The following is an 18,353-nucleotide window of genomic DNA, read 5'->3' as shown; positions in this document are numbered from 1 at the left end:
GGAGCCGATTTGTCTTTCCCAGTTGTGCGCATGTTCCAGCCAGCTCAAGTCAGACCTGTTGGCTATGCTTGATTCAGCAACTTCAGGCTCTGGTTAGGCCAGATGGAAAAGCAGTCCTGGAAAAACGAAAATGTGAAACACCAAGGCAGAGAAGGTCATTCGCCCCCTCATAAATCTAAACACACTAAGTCCATTGAAGGACTTGCCAGGAAAATGCTATTTTCAGTTTTCTCTGTGGGTTCAATTTATCTTTACTACTAAGTAGTCAAGTTGAATTAGATCCAGAACCAGATACAATTTGACCCTTTTTCCTTGAAAGGAGTTACCCCCACTTTCCTGTCAGGGACCTGGCTATTCCATCCTAAGGACTGGCATTTCCCAAGTTAGGATTCATAGAAGATCTTCCTTTAAGATATCTGAATTAAGTGCACTTAGGCTTCCCTTTCTCAGATAATGGGCAATTGCCTCTTTTCTGCTCTATCTCATTAAGGATGAGAAGCAGTTGCCCAGGAATGCACTTTACTTCACTGGGTTTTGCTTTCCGAAATGACAATTTTTCTGCATCTTATGATCTACCTTGGCCTGAAGCACAGCCTCATCTATTATCCTGACCATTCAAGTTGAGAGTTTCGAAAGATAATATGTAATAGAATAACGGAGGATGACGAAGGACACACCTGTCCAGGCAACTTGGGTGGCCAACTCAACCCAAGTGTCCAGTGAGGTGGTTGGAATGGGCACTGGAATGCCCACACCTACAAAATATTACCACAATTGTGTGCAAAGATGAAATACACCATGTATTAAAGAATTCCCCCAGGTTTTATGGGCAAGAATCATAGTTCCCAACCTATAAAGATATGAGCAGAGTAAAAGAGAGTATCCAGGTCTATTTCCCATCTGAATGGCAAAGTGGAAGTTGATTTCTGATTTTCCCTATGGAAATGACTGGTTGCCCCATGTTGGTTGCATAAATAAGAACGACTGTCCTGAGGCCAATCTTTTCAGGACAAAGTGAGAGAAACCTCTCCTTCCAACTACAGAATCACAAATTCTTTGATATGCCTCCCTTCAAGAGTTGGGCCTTAGCTCCCCTCCCCCTGAGCGTGAGCAGGACTCAGTAACTCACTTCTAATGAGTAGAATGTGGCAGGTGTGACCTTTCGTCACTTACAAAGACTTGAACATAAAAGGTACTATGGCTTCCTCCTTGCTCTCTCTCTTGGATCACTTGCTCTGAAGAAGCCAGCTGTCATGTCATGAGACCACTAAAGCAGCCCTATGAAGAGGCCCACATGTTGAGGAACTGATGTCACCTGCCAAGAACCAATAAGCAACTGTGGCCTCTGGCCAACAGTCATGTGAGTGAGCCACGCTGGAAGTAGATTCTTTAGCCTCAGTTAAGTCTTCAGATGACACAGCCCTGGCCAACATCTTGACTGCAGCCCCATGAGAGACCCTGAGCCAGAACCAGTGAGCTAAGCCATTCACAAATGCCTAACCCACAGAAGCTGTGAGATCATAAATGTTATTTAAAAGCTACTGAGTTTTAGACTCATTCATTGAGCAGCAACAGATAATTAAGAAAGTTCCCCTTTGAGAATATTTCATTTGTTGTGGTGAAAATTTTGTTATAAATGTTATTTATGATGCATACCTTTATGTTTACTGGTCATAAAAAATAACTGGTCAGCTTTCAAGAGCAATAGGGCTGATAAAATGAATTACCCTATTAGTTTAAACCTGAGCTGCCTGAACTTGACCAGACATGTTCCTAGATAATTTAGTGGATAGACTCAAATGCTCCTCTGTGTAGATCACTCGAGTGGACAAAGAGGAAGTGGGGTCCAGATTTATCAATTTCACTTCATTTTAATAGCAGAGTTAAGAGGATATTGTGATGGTTTTATCATATGCCTGCAAATTCTTTGACACCCCTTTCATTGAGAGTATTGTAATCTCTGTCCCCTCCTGTGGAATCAGAGCCAACCAGAGTGACTTGTTTATAACCAGAAGATGGTTTATTCAACAGCCCAGCTGAAGTGTCAGGTGCCAGCCAGTATCAACTACTAGACACGTGAGCAAAGACACCCCACCCCCGCCCCCCCAGTGATTTCCATCCCCAACTGGCAAGTTACTTTCAACTGTCAAGTCACCTCCCAGTTTAAGTCTTCCAACTTGAGGCCCTGGATATCATGGAACAAAGTTTCACCAGCCTAGTAAAATGGGTATTTCATTGTATTTCATTCTATGAAGGTTTGGGGTAGTTTGTTAACGTAGCGATAGTAACCAGAACAGACATACAGAAACAGTGTTTCTACATCTTTCAAATTAGTTGAAAACAATCCATTTTGGAGACAGGAACTAATTAGCCAACTGAATTGAAGTGATGACCTTTAAAAGACTTAACTTCAGGGCAAAATGTAAGGTTCAGGAGGAAGGTGGCAACGGGAGAGACACGGTATGGTTTTTGCTCTGTTGTATTTTCTGTAGCAAATTGCAGCTCTCTGGGGAAATCATTAAAAAGCTCGTTAGGCAGCATGTATAGAGATAGAAACAGTAAGCATAGATTTCATCTTTGAGTCTTTTCCCCCACTTTACAAAAACGCAATTGTGAAAAATTTCAAAACCAGAGATCTACATCCGGGTATTCACCACTACCACCCAGAATTCATCTGAGCTTAACGCTTTTGGACATATTTGCTTGGAATCTATTTTTAAATAAGAAATCAGCAGATAGATACACTTAGAGCTCCCCACTCCCACAAATTCCAATTTATGCCATCCCGCGTTAACTGCTATCCTGAAGTTCGTGTTTCTCTCTTGCCTTTGCCTTTTAATTATTTTAAGAACAATTAGTTCTGAAAGTTATCTTATAATTGCATTTTTGGGAGCTAGTTTTAATGATACTGTCATTAATAAATAAGTTGATTTAGTTAAGATACTACATACAAATGTTTGCTCTTTCACTTACTAATGGATTAAAAATCCTAGGATACATGCTCTCCATCTAGTGGTAAAAACAGGATAACCATTGGTGCACATATGTCTGATGTAGAGGAATGAACGCATATAAAGTGATTTCTATGGACAGGGTACTCTTCTAGTCTCTGTGGGAATATGAGGATGGACAAAACACAGACACCAGCCCTCAGGGCGTTCACAATCCATAGAGTATTAGAGTATGTGCTCAGCAACCACATGAGGAATATGGAGGCTCAGAGAGGTCAGGTAACTTGCTCAAGGTCATACAACTCCTGAGTGGCAGAACAGTGATCCAGACTCTTCGGGTTCTGACTTCCCAGCCTGTTCTTTAAGCCGCAAACCATAACAGTGCTTTAAAACGTATTTTTCATATTAAAACAAATACAGATTTTTTATGAAGCAGAATACAAATTTAGATGAATTGTAAGGCTTAAAGAAAAGAGTCTTCAGGGCGCCTGGGTGGCTCAGATGGTTAAGCATCTGCCTTCGGCTCAGGTCATGATCCCAGGGTCCTGGGATCGAGTCCCGCACCAGGCTCCCTGCTCCTTGGGAGACTGCTTCTCCCTCTGCTTCTCTCTCTCTCTCTCTCTGTCTCTCATGAATAAATAAATAAAATCTTAAAAAAAAAAAAGAAAAGAGTCTTCAAATAAATTTGGTCCACAACCTCTAATCTAGAAATTTCTACCTTCATGGGTCCCTGGAAGGAAAACTTTGATAAGCTCTGCCTGGAGATGGCATTCCAGCGTAGAGCAGGAGATGGTTCAGAAAGGGGGGTGGGACACTTGAAAGACCAGTAGCGGCCATGATATTTAAAATTTAACACTTGGATCAGCTGGGCACTGACCAATCTGAATGGGGCACTGACTGATAAAATCAGACACTGAATATAGCAACCAGTTTAGCCACAATGTGCTTACCCTCTTCTTTGTGAAAAAAAGCTTATGTATTTTAGATAAGGGAAGCATCTAAAGAAAGACAAGGATTTATCAACAAGCCACTGAGAGTTCCTTTAACATATCCCAAAACTCTTCTTCCCCTTCTGTTCTCCTGCCTCCATTAGCCTCCCAAGTTAGAAACTTGTATATTACTCTCCACTTAATTTCTCAATTGGCCTGGAACCCAATCTTAATTTCTGCTCCTTACCCCCTCAGTTCCTAGTCTTACTTGGAGGGAGAAGGAGAGAATAAGGAATGCCTGGGGCAAAAAGCCCGGAAGATACGGGTTCACTGGGAAGAGAATTTTCTAGATGGAAGAACAGGATGGTTATGGGCATGGTTTGGGCCTAAAAAAAAAAAAAAAAAGGTGGTAATCACATAGTGGATGAGGGAAAGAGCGCAAGATGGTAAGGTCAGAGAGATAATCAGAGGTCAGGCTATGGAAGTCATGGAAGACCAGCTATGTGGCTTATGTTTTATTCTAAGTGCAGTTGGGAGCCAGTGGAGGATTTTTGGTAGTAGGGGAGGGGCATGTGTTAAGATATAATTTGTATTTTCAAAAAGTTACTCTAGCTGTGACAACAAAATCTAGGAAGGCCAGACTGGAAGCAGGGAGACCAGGGGCTTTTACAATGCTATAGGAACAAGATGGTGGTAGTCTGGACAGGAGTAATAGTGGGCATGGAAGCAAGAGGAGAGATTTGAAATATCATCTGCAGGTAGAATTTATAGGGATTCATCTGATATTATTTAGTCCAACTTTTCACATTGCAGATGAGGAAACTGGGTTTCAGGGAAGTAATGTTGAGTCACCATCTATAAATGGCAGAACCATATCTGATATAGGCTCTTAATTTTCAACTTAAAACACGTCCCATTGCACCATGGTCCTTTATATATCTTTCTTTATATGTGCATGCCTTTATCTCTCTCATCCAATTCTAAATTTCCTGAAAGCAGAGAAGGTGCCTTAGACTTGAATGACTGATTAATTCAACTTCTATTTTGCAAAGGCTACCAAGAAGCCACATGGTAAATGAAATGTTAAGACACAGTTCTACACTTCCGAGATCACTCCATCCTAGGCTCAGAGAAAGAGCTCCTTGACATATCTGAAATTAAAATGAAGTTGAAAAACATACAAAGGTTCCAACCTACACAAAGCAAAATCCCACTGAAATTCAGACTCCAAGAGAACTTCAGGACCTTGTTTGAGATAAGAGAAGGGAAATACTAGAGGAAACTCACATTAGCTCTTTATGAAACATAACAGCCCTTGCGTGAACTGTCCCAAGGGAAAGTTGAAAAGAGTGTTTGCATAATTTCTTTCCTCAACTCTAAACTCAGGGAGGATTTTCCACGGGTTTAGCTGAGGATCCACACGCCCTCCCCAAGGCTTGGTGATAGACACCCTGGTGGAAAGGGTGACAGAATGAGAATTAATCCTGGGGAAACTCTCTTTTCACTTCTGCCTGTGGAATTGTAAAATAGCATTGGCTGAGCCTTCATCTTAGGAGCTGTTTTTATCCAGAGGGATATGCAGGGCCAGGTGGAAGCCCAGGGGAAAGCAAAGCAAGGGGCTGATTTTTCATAATTAGTCCTGGCTTGGGCTTCGGATTAAAATAAGGAAAAAGGGGGAGAGACTTCGAGTATACATGTTGTTTGATCTCATTCAATAAGATGAGGGATTAAGGACATAACCAGGAATCAATCATAACCAGAGATTAAGTCATAACCAAGAATAAAAAATGTTCATTTAACTCAACCATATCCTGTGTTATCTCATTTAGGAGACCACACTTGACAACTAACAACTGACGGGATGTACACATTCAGTCCAGGTAAGGGAACCCTTCCCGTCTGTGTAGTTGGCAGAATTGAATGCAGCCATCTGGAAAACCTCTAATAAAAAGATGCTACTTGGTTTCAGAGAGAATGCCAAACACCTGTGTCTATTATTAATCTGAAGTCACCGAAAATTAGATTTGAATAGCTCAGGTACTAATGACAAGTGAATTTAAGATCATTCCCTGTACCTTACATTTGTCCTTTGTCTAGGTAGGTGCAGGGTTGGGGAAGGCCCTCCTTAGGACAGATCTGTTTTCTGTGCTCTTAGCTTCTCATTCTGTGTCCTTCTCCTTCCCTCTCGGGCATCTGATGCTTTTTTGCTGCAAATAGGGTTTCTGGAGCTCGCTGGTCAAGTTCACCTACCAGTCAATGTCTAATGCTCCCAAATTGTTCCCTTGTTCTCCGTTGAGTCCATAAATCCTCCCACTTCCTCAGGACACTGATCTCACGCATCTGTTTGGACCAAAGCGATGTGACCGAACTTACTTGTGGTGATGTCTCAATGTGCTAACTCATCCATCCTCTAAATGGAAAGACTAAAGGCAGAATGTGGGGAACGGGGCCATGTCACAGCACTTCTGTCACCATCGGGTACCCTTATTTTCATTGCTCTTATCCCAATCTGTAATTCCGTAACTGTATAATTAACTGACTTCTTTCTTTCAATTAGATGACAAGCTCCATGAGGGTAGGGCCCGTGGCCCTTTGCCTTACTCAGCCCAAAGCACCATGACTGGAACAAATACCTGTGAATGAATGAACGAACAAATGAATGAACTGAATTTTCAAATACAGGTGAGAAAAACCTTTTCCATGAGTGCTCAAAAGGGCGAAAGTTTAAAAAAATGGTGACAGTGTCTCAAAAAAAATGGAGATTCTTGTAGGGAGGTGAAAAATTACTAGGGCTTTGTTTAAAAAGATAATGCTGTGCACACATTTCCTTAAATTAAAAAAGGAGAAAACTTACTGAGGCTGACAGGTGTCAAGGAAGCAAACCCCAATTAGTTAATACCCTTTGCTTGCAGGGCATCCCCTCTCAGCTCAGAAAATGAATCAGTACCACTCTTTCCTCCCTTCATTCCCTCTGCTCTAATGAGGCAAAGAGTTTGGAAACAGAATAGCCAGGCCGAGCCCCATGCATTCTGCTCTCCCTCCAACGCCTATGTCCCCTGGCCGACGCAGACCCCCTCTACCTACTTCATGCTTTCTCCTCTCTGGCTTTCTTGGTGATGAGACACAGGAATGAGATGTTGGATGTAGAATTTGCCACTTTTGCACAGGGTCAGCCTGCACTGCAGAAGGATCCTTGTTCTGCTTGAGTTACTATGAAAATGAGACAAAATAAGTCAATGTGCTAGGTGTGTGGTAGGCACTCCAAACATGCAAGTTTTTTTCCTTCTTGGTTCATAAAACACCTGTAAACAACAGCTGTCCAGCAAGGATCTCTCTTTATCTCCTGGCCTAAAAAGGAGGCTACCATGTTGGTAATTAATTAAGCCAGAAGACTGTGAGCTGTGGTTGGAAATGTACATATGTGGCAGGGAGCTAAGAAACTCTAGAGGCAATAGCCTGTTGCTCCCCAGAGGTAAGGCTTCTTAAAGAAGGTGATTTATCTTTAAAGCATCACTCAGGTGCCTTTTTTATATTCCTGCCATTGCTATGGAAATCACCCCCGTAAGAACGTGCGGAAATGTAGAATGCGTCACCAGATGCATAAATATGGGGGTGCAAGCGAGGGGCAGGCATGCTGACACTTGTCCATCTCCAGCTTTGAACCTGAGGAAAAAGAACTAGAATCTGGTTGAGGAAGAAGGAAGGAGTGCTACGGGGTAGGTGCCACCACAGGTAACTCAGCGCCTGGTACACCCTAAGACCTTCTAGAATATCCACGTCTCTACTACTTAGGCTGACCACTCTGTCTGTTGTCTCAACATTTCCATTAACAGCATCTCTTTTCACTGTCAATACCTTCCTGGTTTAGTTGATAAGCCAAATATAAGAATATAATAAGAATTCTAAGACTATACTTTCCCCCATACAATAGGAGAAGCATCATTGCAGTGATCCCAACAGAGCTATGATTATATTTTATGCACAGGACTTAAGTCATGAATAAAGTTACTCTCTGGGTAGAACCATTTCTTCCTTTCTTTGTACTTTTATCACTTCTACTTTTGCCTCCCCCCAAAAGAAACAAGCTGTCTGCTACCATTTCACAAGAGAGAATAAAGTTGAATTGAGTCGTGGATACTGGAAGTCAGCTAGGCTCACTCATCAGTGAATCAACTAGATCTTATATGTGTTAGCCTTCCAGATTACATATTTCATATACGTGCTGCAAGAAAAAAGATAAATTTCTGCCTATCATGAACACTTTGAAGGTGCATCATTAATAGTTTCTAGCTGTGAAAAACTTAACTACAAAAGGGCACTGGGGACATTGCAGAATCTGTGGGGAAGGCTGGAAACCTTGTTGAGAAAATGAACAGGTAGCCCGTGAAGCTGGGGAGCCCATCCTCAGCCAATATCAATGCCACAGAAGTTGTCCAACATGGACACTGCTGCCCTGCTATTGGGCATTGGACCCCATTGGAGGCACCAAGACCATGGCTGCCCCTACAGACTGGATGTTGTTGTCTTTGCTGCTACCAACAGAATGGATAATCCATGATCCCTTCTTGGACTAATTAGCTTCTGATTCTCAGTCCCAGAGGCGTGCATCTGATGGGCCATGCCTAGTTTGGGTGCTGGGGCTCTAACTAGAAGAGTGAATATCAACCTTTGCAGCTCCCATAGAACGAGCTTTCTGTCTCCCACTAATTTCACAAATATAGGAAGGAAATTGAGATGCTCTGCAGCCAAAAAAAAAAAAAAAAATCTGCCATATGGAGAGATGGTGAGTATTAAATCTGAGAACGTGAAGGGCCTCTCTCTATATATAATCTTCAGAAATAAGATCCTAAAAGTCTATTGAAATCAAGGTCAAATATTCCAAAATGAAGCCCTAAAGTCGGCTTCCTTGGGTTTTAAAAAGAGGAGATAATTTTCCATTGTCTGAGGGTTTGGCTGTAATGCTAACAGAGGAGAGGGAAAAGAGAAACACAGGATGCTTATTAAAGTTCTCAGGGACAGGAAAAGTTCGCAGTCCTGGATGGAGGAGGGGGCGTTGCCAATTTTGTACCATTATCTGCCAGAAATCCCAAGCAACCGCAGAGGCAGGGGAATGTAATACAAGGATGGCAAGGAATTGAGCCAGAAGGCACAGAATTCCACGCATAGAGAGAAGGTGAGGATGTGGCCTGCAGCAGGGGACAGGAATGCCAAGGTGAACTGTGGGTCACGGGGAGTGGTGTCCTTAAGAAATCTTGAACACCTGAGTGTCGCATACAACCGGTTGTGACTCAGAGGCATCCTTGAGGAAAGAGGGGACGAATGGGTGATTGGAGGCAATACACACACACACACATGCCCCCCACCCACACCCCAACACACACACAAAGCATCATCTAATTGTAGGACAAAGACAACAACATCCAGTCTGTAGGGGCAGCCATGGCCTGGGTGCCTCCAGTGGGGTCAGCTGTCAGGATGAGAAAATTCGCCAATGTGTCACGTTGATAGAAACCCAACACTAGTTAGCTCAGGCAGAAGAGAATTTATTGGAAGGATAAAGGGGTGCCTCATATAATTGCCAACACAAGGGGGAGGGAGCAGTTGGACCCAAGAATCCAGTGTCTCCAGGACTGTGTCTGCATTTGTCTCTCACCCCTCCATGAATTGCAGACCAGCATCTCTGGCTTGGTAGAGAATAGGGTTGCTCACAGGGCAAAGGTCCTGCCCCATGGCTTCTACCTCCAGAGAAGAGATGACCCCCTTTTTAGTTCCAATTCTGTAGAAATACTCCAGTGAGTCTGGCTCACCCATGGCAGGTGTGCCAGTTTATGCTTCTGACGATTTTAAAGGACAATACTATCTGTGAGCAAACTGCTAACGTTTTTACCTACCCTGCGGGCAGTGGATCATGGCCCTGACCCATCCATCTTGGGTTCGTTTTCCCCTGGATCTGACAACTCCGCAAGCCACTGGGCCACGGGACACAGACATGATGGCTGGGGCCCCATTCCTACGGGTCAGGGCTGTTCTCAGAGAATGGAGAATCACCGAGAGCTCTAGCTGGTGTCTGGTATACCCGAGGATGTGGATGAGCCCTCCCTGGCCTTGTGGCTGTCTGGTCGCTGTTACAAGGGCTTGCTTGGCTTTGGCAAATACAAAATGAGTTTATGGCTCCTGCCTCCTGCTTACTCCTCATGTACCTAAGGCCATACAGTTCACATGTGGAAAGTAAAAAGGCAGTGACTAGCTAGTCTGTCTTGATGTTCTAAGCAACTGCCCTGAGAGATTCTTGACCGAGCTGACTTAATCACACAGTTGTTTTGACGTTTTACAAACAGAGCCATCGTCTGTAGTCTGGAAGAAAGTCAGTGTGCATTTTCCAGATTGATGCCATCTGATGTCAGCTCTCTCTCCCAGCCTGACCTGGCTTTGCTGAAGCTAAACCCTACAGAGAATATTTCCGATGTTATACTTGTAGTTCTTAGTGCTGGGAGGATTTTCACAAGGACTTCTAAGCAGAACTGGATAATTAGAGAAGGATGGGTGATCCTGAGAAGCCATAGTTGAGCTTATCCTTCCCTGTTCGTGGGAGCTGAGACTGGCATCTGTAGGCCAAGTTATATGTGCTCCCAAATGTTTGGTATGGAGTGATGTTTTAGGGACCCGATTACATCCGTGTTCCAGCCAACTCTCCATGCAGGGTCATGGTCCACGAGCCTTCTATGGAAACCTAAAGCCCCACAGTGGATTCAGCTGTCATTTGTTACTAGAAAGTGCCTCAGGTTCAGCATTTCCCATTTCTACTTTCACTGAAGTCTCTGACTTTTGGACACATTCTTATTTAAAAAAAAATATGAAAGCTCTGTCCTTTTAGGGATAGATGTCAACATGTCAACGGCTTTGTCACCTTCTTTGCTAATGCCAGTGCCATCAGAATTTAAAAAGCTGAAGCAAGGAATTGCATTTTGAAATGAATGCCACGTGAACAATCAAGCAGCAAGCCAGAAACTTCGAGTGAAGAGAATTAAAGCAGAACTCCGGTGGAGAGCATTTAAATCCTCCTAACCGTTGTGGTCTTCCTCAGCCTTTCCCAGCCTCCGGGGCCAAATGAAACAAAGGTGGTGTCATATTTCCCCTGGGGGTGTGTGGCGGGGGTGGGGGTGGGGTGGGGGTAGGGTGGGGTGGAGCAGGCACACTGAGTATACGCACCAAACTTTCACGCTTCCCGTCCCCACCTTGACAAAGCATGTGCCTCAGAATCATTTTCCTGCCACCAACTTCCCCGGTGCAGGTAAGAGAACATCAGATCACACATGAAACACTGAACACCACGCTTCCTCATTGGCTTCTTGGCACCCACAGACCTGTTCGGGCTTCCGGATTTTCTGTTTGAAAACCAGATGTGTTGGCCACCTTTTAGTCTGTATTTTTAAAATTGATTTTCCGCCCGATACTATCAATAAATTCAGTGTGTAGGTCCATGAATGTAAGCGCATTCCATACGTGTCCTTGCTCGGGATTCCTCTTCCGTGTCAACAAGGATGGTTAAAGTTCAGAAGCTATTCACATTGGACGTTTTCACACCAGAAGAAGCACACAAATGTCTCTCCGAGCCCCGCATTTCAGAACAGTTAGCAGCAGCATGTAGAAAAGTATCCAAGAAGCTATTTCATTTCCATGGCAGCCAGGACCCAGACGCCAAAGCTTTATAGATTAAAATCAATGCCTGAATTGCATTCAGAAAGCCTGAATTGCCTGTCAGCCTTCAGGACCAGCAACGCAATGTGATAAATGAGGTGAAGAGCCTCATCCAGGCAAGGGGGTGCGTGCCGCATTAGCGAGCACTTCTGTGTCTTTTTCAAAGCAAATACCAAATGGAATGAATTACTGGGAAACAGCAAATGAATGTCAAGAATTTGAGATGCGGGGGTTGTAATTTACTAATTACTGGGAAAAGATGAACACAAAGTCAATGTGTGAAAGAATGTGGTGGTGGTGGCGGGGGGCGGGGGGGAGAGTGGAGCGCCCGAGACAAAGAAAGTGAACGACACATGTAGAAGGCTCCTATTTTCTCTCCTGGTAAAAAGAGATGGATTTTCCAGGCAGAGATATCTGCTTCAACCCCCAGCTTGGTCATCGCTGCTCAGTGTCATAAACTGCAGTGAGTGTTAATTAAATAAGACAAATATATAAACATGTAGATTAGCATCTGGCACACAGTAGGCAGGCAGTAAATGTGAAATCCCCCTTTCCCCAGCCCCCATTCTATTCCTTTTTCATTTAGTACAGGAACCACAGCACTGAGACAGAACTGATTTTGCTCAATGATTCAGTGTTAGAGAGTGAGCCTCACTGCCTCCCATAGCAGATCAACACTGAAAGACAGTAAGGCAAGGCTGGAAAGCTCAAGCATTGAGAAATTCACAGAGAAGCATTCACAAAGAATGGGGTGACTGTAAAATTGCATGAATAATACAACTTTGGATGCTGTCTTCTGCCTGTTGGTGCAAATCTGTCCAATGGCAAAGTAACAACCCACGGTTTCATTCTCCAGTGTCCTTGCCTCTCTTCTGTGACTTTAATGCATTCTCTGAGCCCGGGGGGAGCTGGGCATGTCATTCCAATCAGCCAGGTGCTCCTAACAGGGCTATAGCTTCCAGCAGCCAAGATAGGGACTCCCTGGGGTGTCCTCTCTGTCATGAGGGATAGGAAGGATGCCATCTGAAGAGGAACCATAAAGTAATTGAGTATGACCTGGAATGGGAGGCAAGAGATAAAGATGCCTGTCCTGGCTCACCACCAACCAGATGTGGAAAATGATGGGCTGGGACCAGAGTATCATTTCCCAAACTATTTTCACAATTCTTTAAGACACTGTGATAGAAATAGCTTGTTTTTCCTCAATACCCACTGCTCCCTTGTTGGTAACAGTACCCTTGATTTTCTAGCTGTGAATATGGCCACTCTGAACATAGAGACCACACTTCCCAGCCTTCCTTGTATTTTTGTCTGTGATAAAGTTCTGGCCAATGAGATGAAAGAGTAGACAGTGTGTGCCACTTCTTGGAAGTGTCGCTGGAGTGTGTGTGTGTGTCTCTCTCTTGCCTTTCCTTCTTGCTGGCGGTGTTTCTGTGTTTGTGGCAGCTGAAACTGGATCAGCCATCTTGGACTTTGATGTGAAAGCCACAAGCTGCTCAGAGGATGGGAGAACAGCATGACAGAAGGAAACTGGGTCTCTGACATTGCCAGGAGCCATGCCGACCCCAGACTATCTAGATTTCTTTTATGTGGAAGAGAAAAAGTCACTGTTACCTTGGATTTTCTGTTAATAGAAATTGAACCTAATCTTAATTAACAGAGATGTTTATAGATGTTCTACCAAAAAAGTTTCTTTGGGCGAATGAGGTCTGGAAATTCTGTATATTATAGATCCTTTCTAAAGACTTGCAATGCACTCTAGCACATTACAGGTCGTAAGAGGCCCTCAATGAAGAACCATAATCTCTCATGAATTTCTCCCGTGAGGCTAGTGTTCTACAGACCCTTGCAACTCAGAGCGTGGTCCGTGGACCAGCAGAATCAGCATCACCCAAGAGTTTGTTACAAATGCAGAATCGCAGGGAACCTTGGACCCACTGTGTTAGAACCTTCATTTTTAGCAAGATTCCCAGGTAATCTGTCTGCATATTAAAGGTTGAAAAGCATTGCTACTGATCACAGTGTGGAAGATGGTGTCCCGTGATCCTAGATTCTGGCACAAAAGTAGCCCCATGTCTGGAGCCCCAGGAGCAAATGAGCAGGCGTGGGTGATTCTCACAGCCACAAGCTGCTCCTGAGCTCTGCAGGGCTGGGGCTGCTACTGTCAAGCCCGTGAATCCCCGGGACAATTTCAGCTCTAAGCTTTGAGTCATTTTCAAGGCCATGCCTTTTTTGACCGATACTAATTGAGCCAAGAGTCTGTGGCTGTGGCCATCGTCCTCCTCTGCTCCCGGGCCGCCTCTGCTTCTGGAGGGACTGCTGGGCTGGAGCTGGTCTCCTGCCAGAGCGGCCCCCTGCGGCTGCACCCCTCTTTGATCAACTAGTGCTTTTCTTCACAAGTTATACTTGGATCTACCGGAGAGGCAGGAGGGATTTCCAGCAGACCCAGGGCTACCTGCCAGGGCCTATACAAACAGCCTGGGCCGGGGGTGTGGGGGTGTGGACAGGGACAGGTCAAAGCATCTGTCAGTCTTTTTCAATCACACACAATCTCACCAGGGGCACCTAGTCTAGTTAATCAAGACATCAGCTGAATTAGGTTATATTGTTTGTGAAACAGAAATCAATTGGATCAATCCCATTTGCTTTCTGCTTTACAGTTGATCTGGAGGTAGCATGTCAGAGGCTGTGCTAGGCAGTGGTAAAGATTTTGTTCTCTGGAGCCAGGCTTACTGGGTTTGGATCCAACCTGAACACGTGCTAGCTGCATGATCTTAGTCCAGTTTCTTAACCTTAACAAGCTTTGGTTTCCTCATCTGCAAAATGGGGATAAAAGTTGTATCTACTTCCCAGATTTGTTGCGAGGATTACATAAGGAATAAATGTGAAACACTTGGGCTTGTTCCTGGTCTATAGGAAGCACTATAAAAACAGTAAAAAATTAAAAAAAATATTTGCATAAGTCATAGGTAATTGCCATTATAATTTGGGGGATTAAAATCTAGATCACCTGGCTAAAAATCTAAAAATGAGGAAAGAAGGGGCGCCTGGGTGGCTCAGATGGTTAAGCGTCTGCCTTCGGCTCAGGTCATGATCCCAGAGTCCTGGGATCGAGCCCCACGTCTGGATCCTGGCTCAGCAAGGTGCCTGCTTCTCCCTCTGCCTCTCCCCCTGCTCATGCTCTCTCTCTCTCTCTTTCTCAAATGAATAAATAAAATAAAAAATAAATTAAAAAATAAAATTGAGGAAAGAAGTCTCAATGTTGTATGAGGTGACATAGAGTATTTCAGCCCTGTTTCTCCCATGGGGTATCAGCTAAACAAATGATTGTCAGTTTCACGAAAACAGAACGGATCATTTGAGCAAGCACCATTTAGCCCATGTCTACTGAATGTCAAGGTCGGAGGTCTGTGCTGGGCACTGTGGGAAATGCAGTGACAGACATAACAGATGAGTTTCCTGCTCTGTGACTCAACAGGAGAGAGGCCTTGGCACAAATATCTTCATTCAATGTTGAAAATGCTATAATATGTTCTGGGAAAGTAGAAAAGCACATTGTAATAATTCCTGTGCCAGGAATTACCTATGCACCTTTGACATACATTACTCCTTTCGATACTCAAAACAAGCCTATGATGGTGGTAGAAATCATTCTCATTTTACAAATCCGTGGGTGGAGCTTCAAAGACCTTCAGAAAATTGCTAAGTTCTCATACCTGGGCGGTTAAAGAGTGGGATTCGAACTCAGGTCTGGCTGACGCCACAGTTCTTGCTTTTCTATCCCAGGAGACTGCGAAGAAGAACAAAGCCTTCACAGAGAAGGTGACTTTCAACTGGGCCTTGAGAGACGAGTCAGGTTTTCAGGCCGAGTCTAGAGTCAGAGGAGGAGGGAGGGTTGTGGTTGGCAGGAGAGCGCCCCGGCCCGTTTGCAGAGAGAGGCCAGCAGGAGAGGAGACCCTGGCTGGCAGAGGTCGGTCAAAGAATTGGGAGACACAAACATGGGAAGCTTGACAGTGGTGACATGGCAGAGGATCCCGAGTCAGAGATCGAGGAGCTTGGACCACATTCCTTGGACCAGCTACTTGCAGGGCCTCAGAGGAGAGGATGAAGTGCCTGTGGGGGATGGGCCCCAGAGGGCCGCGCCAGAGTTAAGAGGGGGCGCTGAAGTGCGAGGCTGAGGCGCAAGCACACAGGCTCCATTTAAAGGCATTCAAAACTGAAAACTCCAAACCAAACAAAATAAGCCACTGTACTTGCAAAGCCAAACAAGCCTGCAGTGAGCCTGGCCTTCCAATGACCGGTTTGCAGTTTGCTGTGGATCCCAGCACAAAAGGGGCGCAGAGCTGGAGTCAAGGAGGCCAGCGAGGAGGCTGTGTGTGGAGGATGACGGGGGACAGAATGAAGCCATTGGCAGTGGGGCAGATTCTGACGCATCGTTAAGACATTGAAAAATCGATGACTAAACAGCTGGATTTTACATCTGGCCATATCACTTCCTTAATTATCACTTGCAGTGGGGGGAAAGAGACACATGGACTAAGCATCACCCGTAGGTCTGCTTTTGAAGCTTCTAAAATTCAAATGGACGAAACTGCTTTCTGCAATGCTTGTGATTTAACTGCCTGCAGCCTCCCAGCCCGTGAGGGTGGAGGGACAGGGGAGAGGAGAGAGAATGGTTAAATAAAAACAGTTCTATTTTGGGCATGCTTTAATGACAGCCTCCTCTTCGAAATATTTTTCATGCAATGCCTTTTCTGTGCCGTGTCATTGAAAGTGTTTTTAATTTCAAAGAGAGGCTGTGGCACAAGATGTTAATCAATGAAATTCTGGCATGCTTTTCTATGAATGTGCCTCATTATTTATATTTACCACTGACAGAGATGAGTGCTTAAGCCCGGGCAATATTATCATTCATGCCTGGTTAATAAAGGAAAAAAACAAATGCTGTAGGAAATTCATCCTGATGCTGGAGGGAGGGAGAAGGACCTATTTTAGGTCTCTGGGATATTTCATTGTCCCCAAGGCCTTCCCTGTGAGTCACAGGACAGAAATTTGAGGCAGAGAAGGCAGAATAGCATAGTCCTCTGGACTGAGAAATAAGTTTTGGCTGAAATGCTGGATAATAGTATGAATATATTCCTTGCTTGCAGGTTTCTGCAATGCTTTCTGTTCTGTATGCACGGGATGCAGCCAGCAATGCCAGCATTTTTGTTCCTCTGAATTCTTGTCGTTGGACACTGCCAGGATTTAGGGTGGGGTCAGCCCGGGGCCATTTTAGCCCCAATAAAGATCTGTTTTATTCAAGGCCTGCTTGTCCCTTGCCTGTTTACTGCTGCCTAATACAACACTTTCTTTATCTCTTTTTGGCGCCACCCCAAAGAAAGCAGGGAGACTTGCTGCCTCTGGGATTCCAGTTTCTATCTTCAGTCTGGTCGCCTGGGGTTTCGGGGCTCAAATGGGAAAAAGCTAGAGCACAGCGTTCAGGACAAAATTTCCTGTATGCCACAGTCCAGTGCAAAGCAACAGCACGGGTGACAACGAGGATGCTTCTGATCTGCACTGTGGAGCTGTTTCTTCCCCTTGTGGCTGAAGGACACTGCTGTGTCATTCACACGCTCCCGTCCCCTCCCTGCTCCGGATGACAGGACCCGCAGACTGACTGGGAACTTGGGGGTGTTTCTCTGGGAAAACTAGCTGGTGACTTGGGAAGGTGCGCTCTGATTTTATCTGAACGATTACCATGTTCTCAGCCACTTATCTGGTCTGGACAGTCACTGGGCTAACAGGCCGGGGCACCTGTAAGTGGGGCCAGTTTCCTGAGCCCTGAGCACATGGCCTATGTGGCTGCACAGTGCTCCAGACTGTGATGGGCCCTCCATGTCTTATGTATGGGTTTAATGTATGTATTTCTTGGTGCTCTTAAAATAAGGGGACCCCCATTTTCATGTGGCACTGGATGCTCCAAATTAGGTAGTGGGTCTCGACTATAAGACGGGATCTTGAATATTCCCAAGTCAGGCAACTGACTATGGAGAAATTTCCTTTTTTAGGTTCCCCAGTGGTATTCTAACTCTCAGGAGATTAAAGGAAGCATATGAGGCAGTGACAAGTACGAATGCCTGAGAAATCCCGAGATCTGTTAATTCGGAGGAGCGGGCGGGGGGGGGGGGGGGGGGGGGTGGGGAGGGGCTCATGGATTCAGTGGAAAGGCAAAGTGTGGCGTAGCCTTGAAACGGCCGGCCCAGCAGAGCTAGAAAGTTCAGAGAAGACAGTGATTGGCAGTGGCAGATGCAGCTGGGAAGCCGAGGGGGAGCAGAGAGAGGCTGTTGAATATGCCCTTGAAGAGGTAATTGGAGACCTAGAGAAGCCGTAGAAGACAGGGGTAAAAGCTGGCTGGAATTGAGAATTCCAAAAGTGGAACTGGAGACTGCACGAAAGAGAACATGTTCAGGAGAATTTAGAGATGAGAGCTGGTAAAGCTGAAAAGGTGCCGATGGGTGGCCTGCACCTGTCTGTGGGTCACTGAGAAGGCGGGGAGGGCAGAGGGAAGGAGAGCTCGGCCTGGACACTGTCAAAAGGGAGGGGAGAAGAGGGACGGCTGTGGCAGAGGACCCAGCACACACCTGAGTCCCTGAACCCTTGCCGCCGCCGCCACCACCACCACCACCACCGCCGCCCCCACCACCGCCCCCACCACTGCCCCCACCCTGATTGGCAAGCTCCTGAGCAGCAATGGAGCGCAGCAGAAGGAGGGTGTTAAGCAACACTCTTGAAA

The 18,353-nt window shown here is 45.2% G+C and overlaps 1 long non-coding RNA gene across 3 annotated transcripts; it reads left to right on the top strand.

Moving 5' to 3' along the window:
• The first annotated feature begins 1,381 nt into the window (after positions 1–1,381).
• On the top strand, positions 1,382–16,883 carry LOC113923534. 3 transcript variants are annotated; one of them, XR_003520356.1, is made up of 5 exons: positions 1,413–1,472; positions 1,983–2,076; positions 5,710–5,760; positions 6,438–6,562; positions 16,729–16,883. It is a non-coding gene; the product is annotated as an uncharacterized LOC113923534 (long non-coding RNA). The 3 variants fall into 3 exon arrangements; XR_003520357.1 differs by lacking the exon at positions 1,983–2,076 and having other exon boundaries at positions 1,382–1,472; XR_003520355.1 differs by lacking the exons at positions 1,413–1,472; positions 1,983–2,076 and adding an exon at positions 2,104–2,227.
• Positions 16,884–18,353: the final 1,470 nt, after the last annotated feature.

The sequence above is a fragment of the Zalophus californianus genome, chromosome 15, assembly GCF_009762305.2.
Source record: "Zalophus californianus isolate mZalCal1 chromosome 15, mZalCal1.pri.v2, whole genome shotgun sequence".
NCBI lineage: Eukaryota > Metazoa > Chordata > Mammalia > Carnivora > Otariidae > Zalophus > Zalophus californianus.
This window is presented reverse-complemented; position numbering and strand designations above follow the sequence as displayed.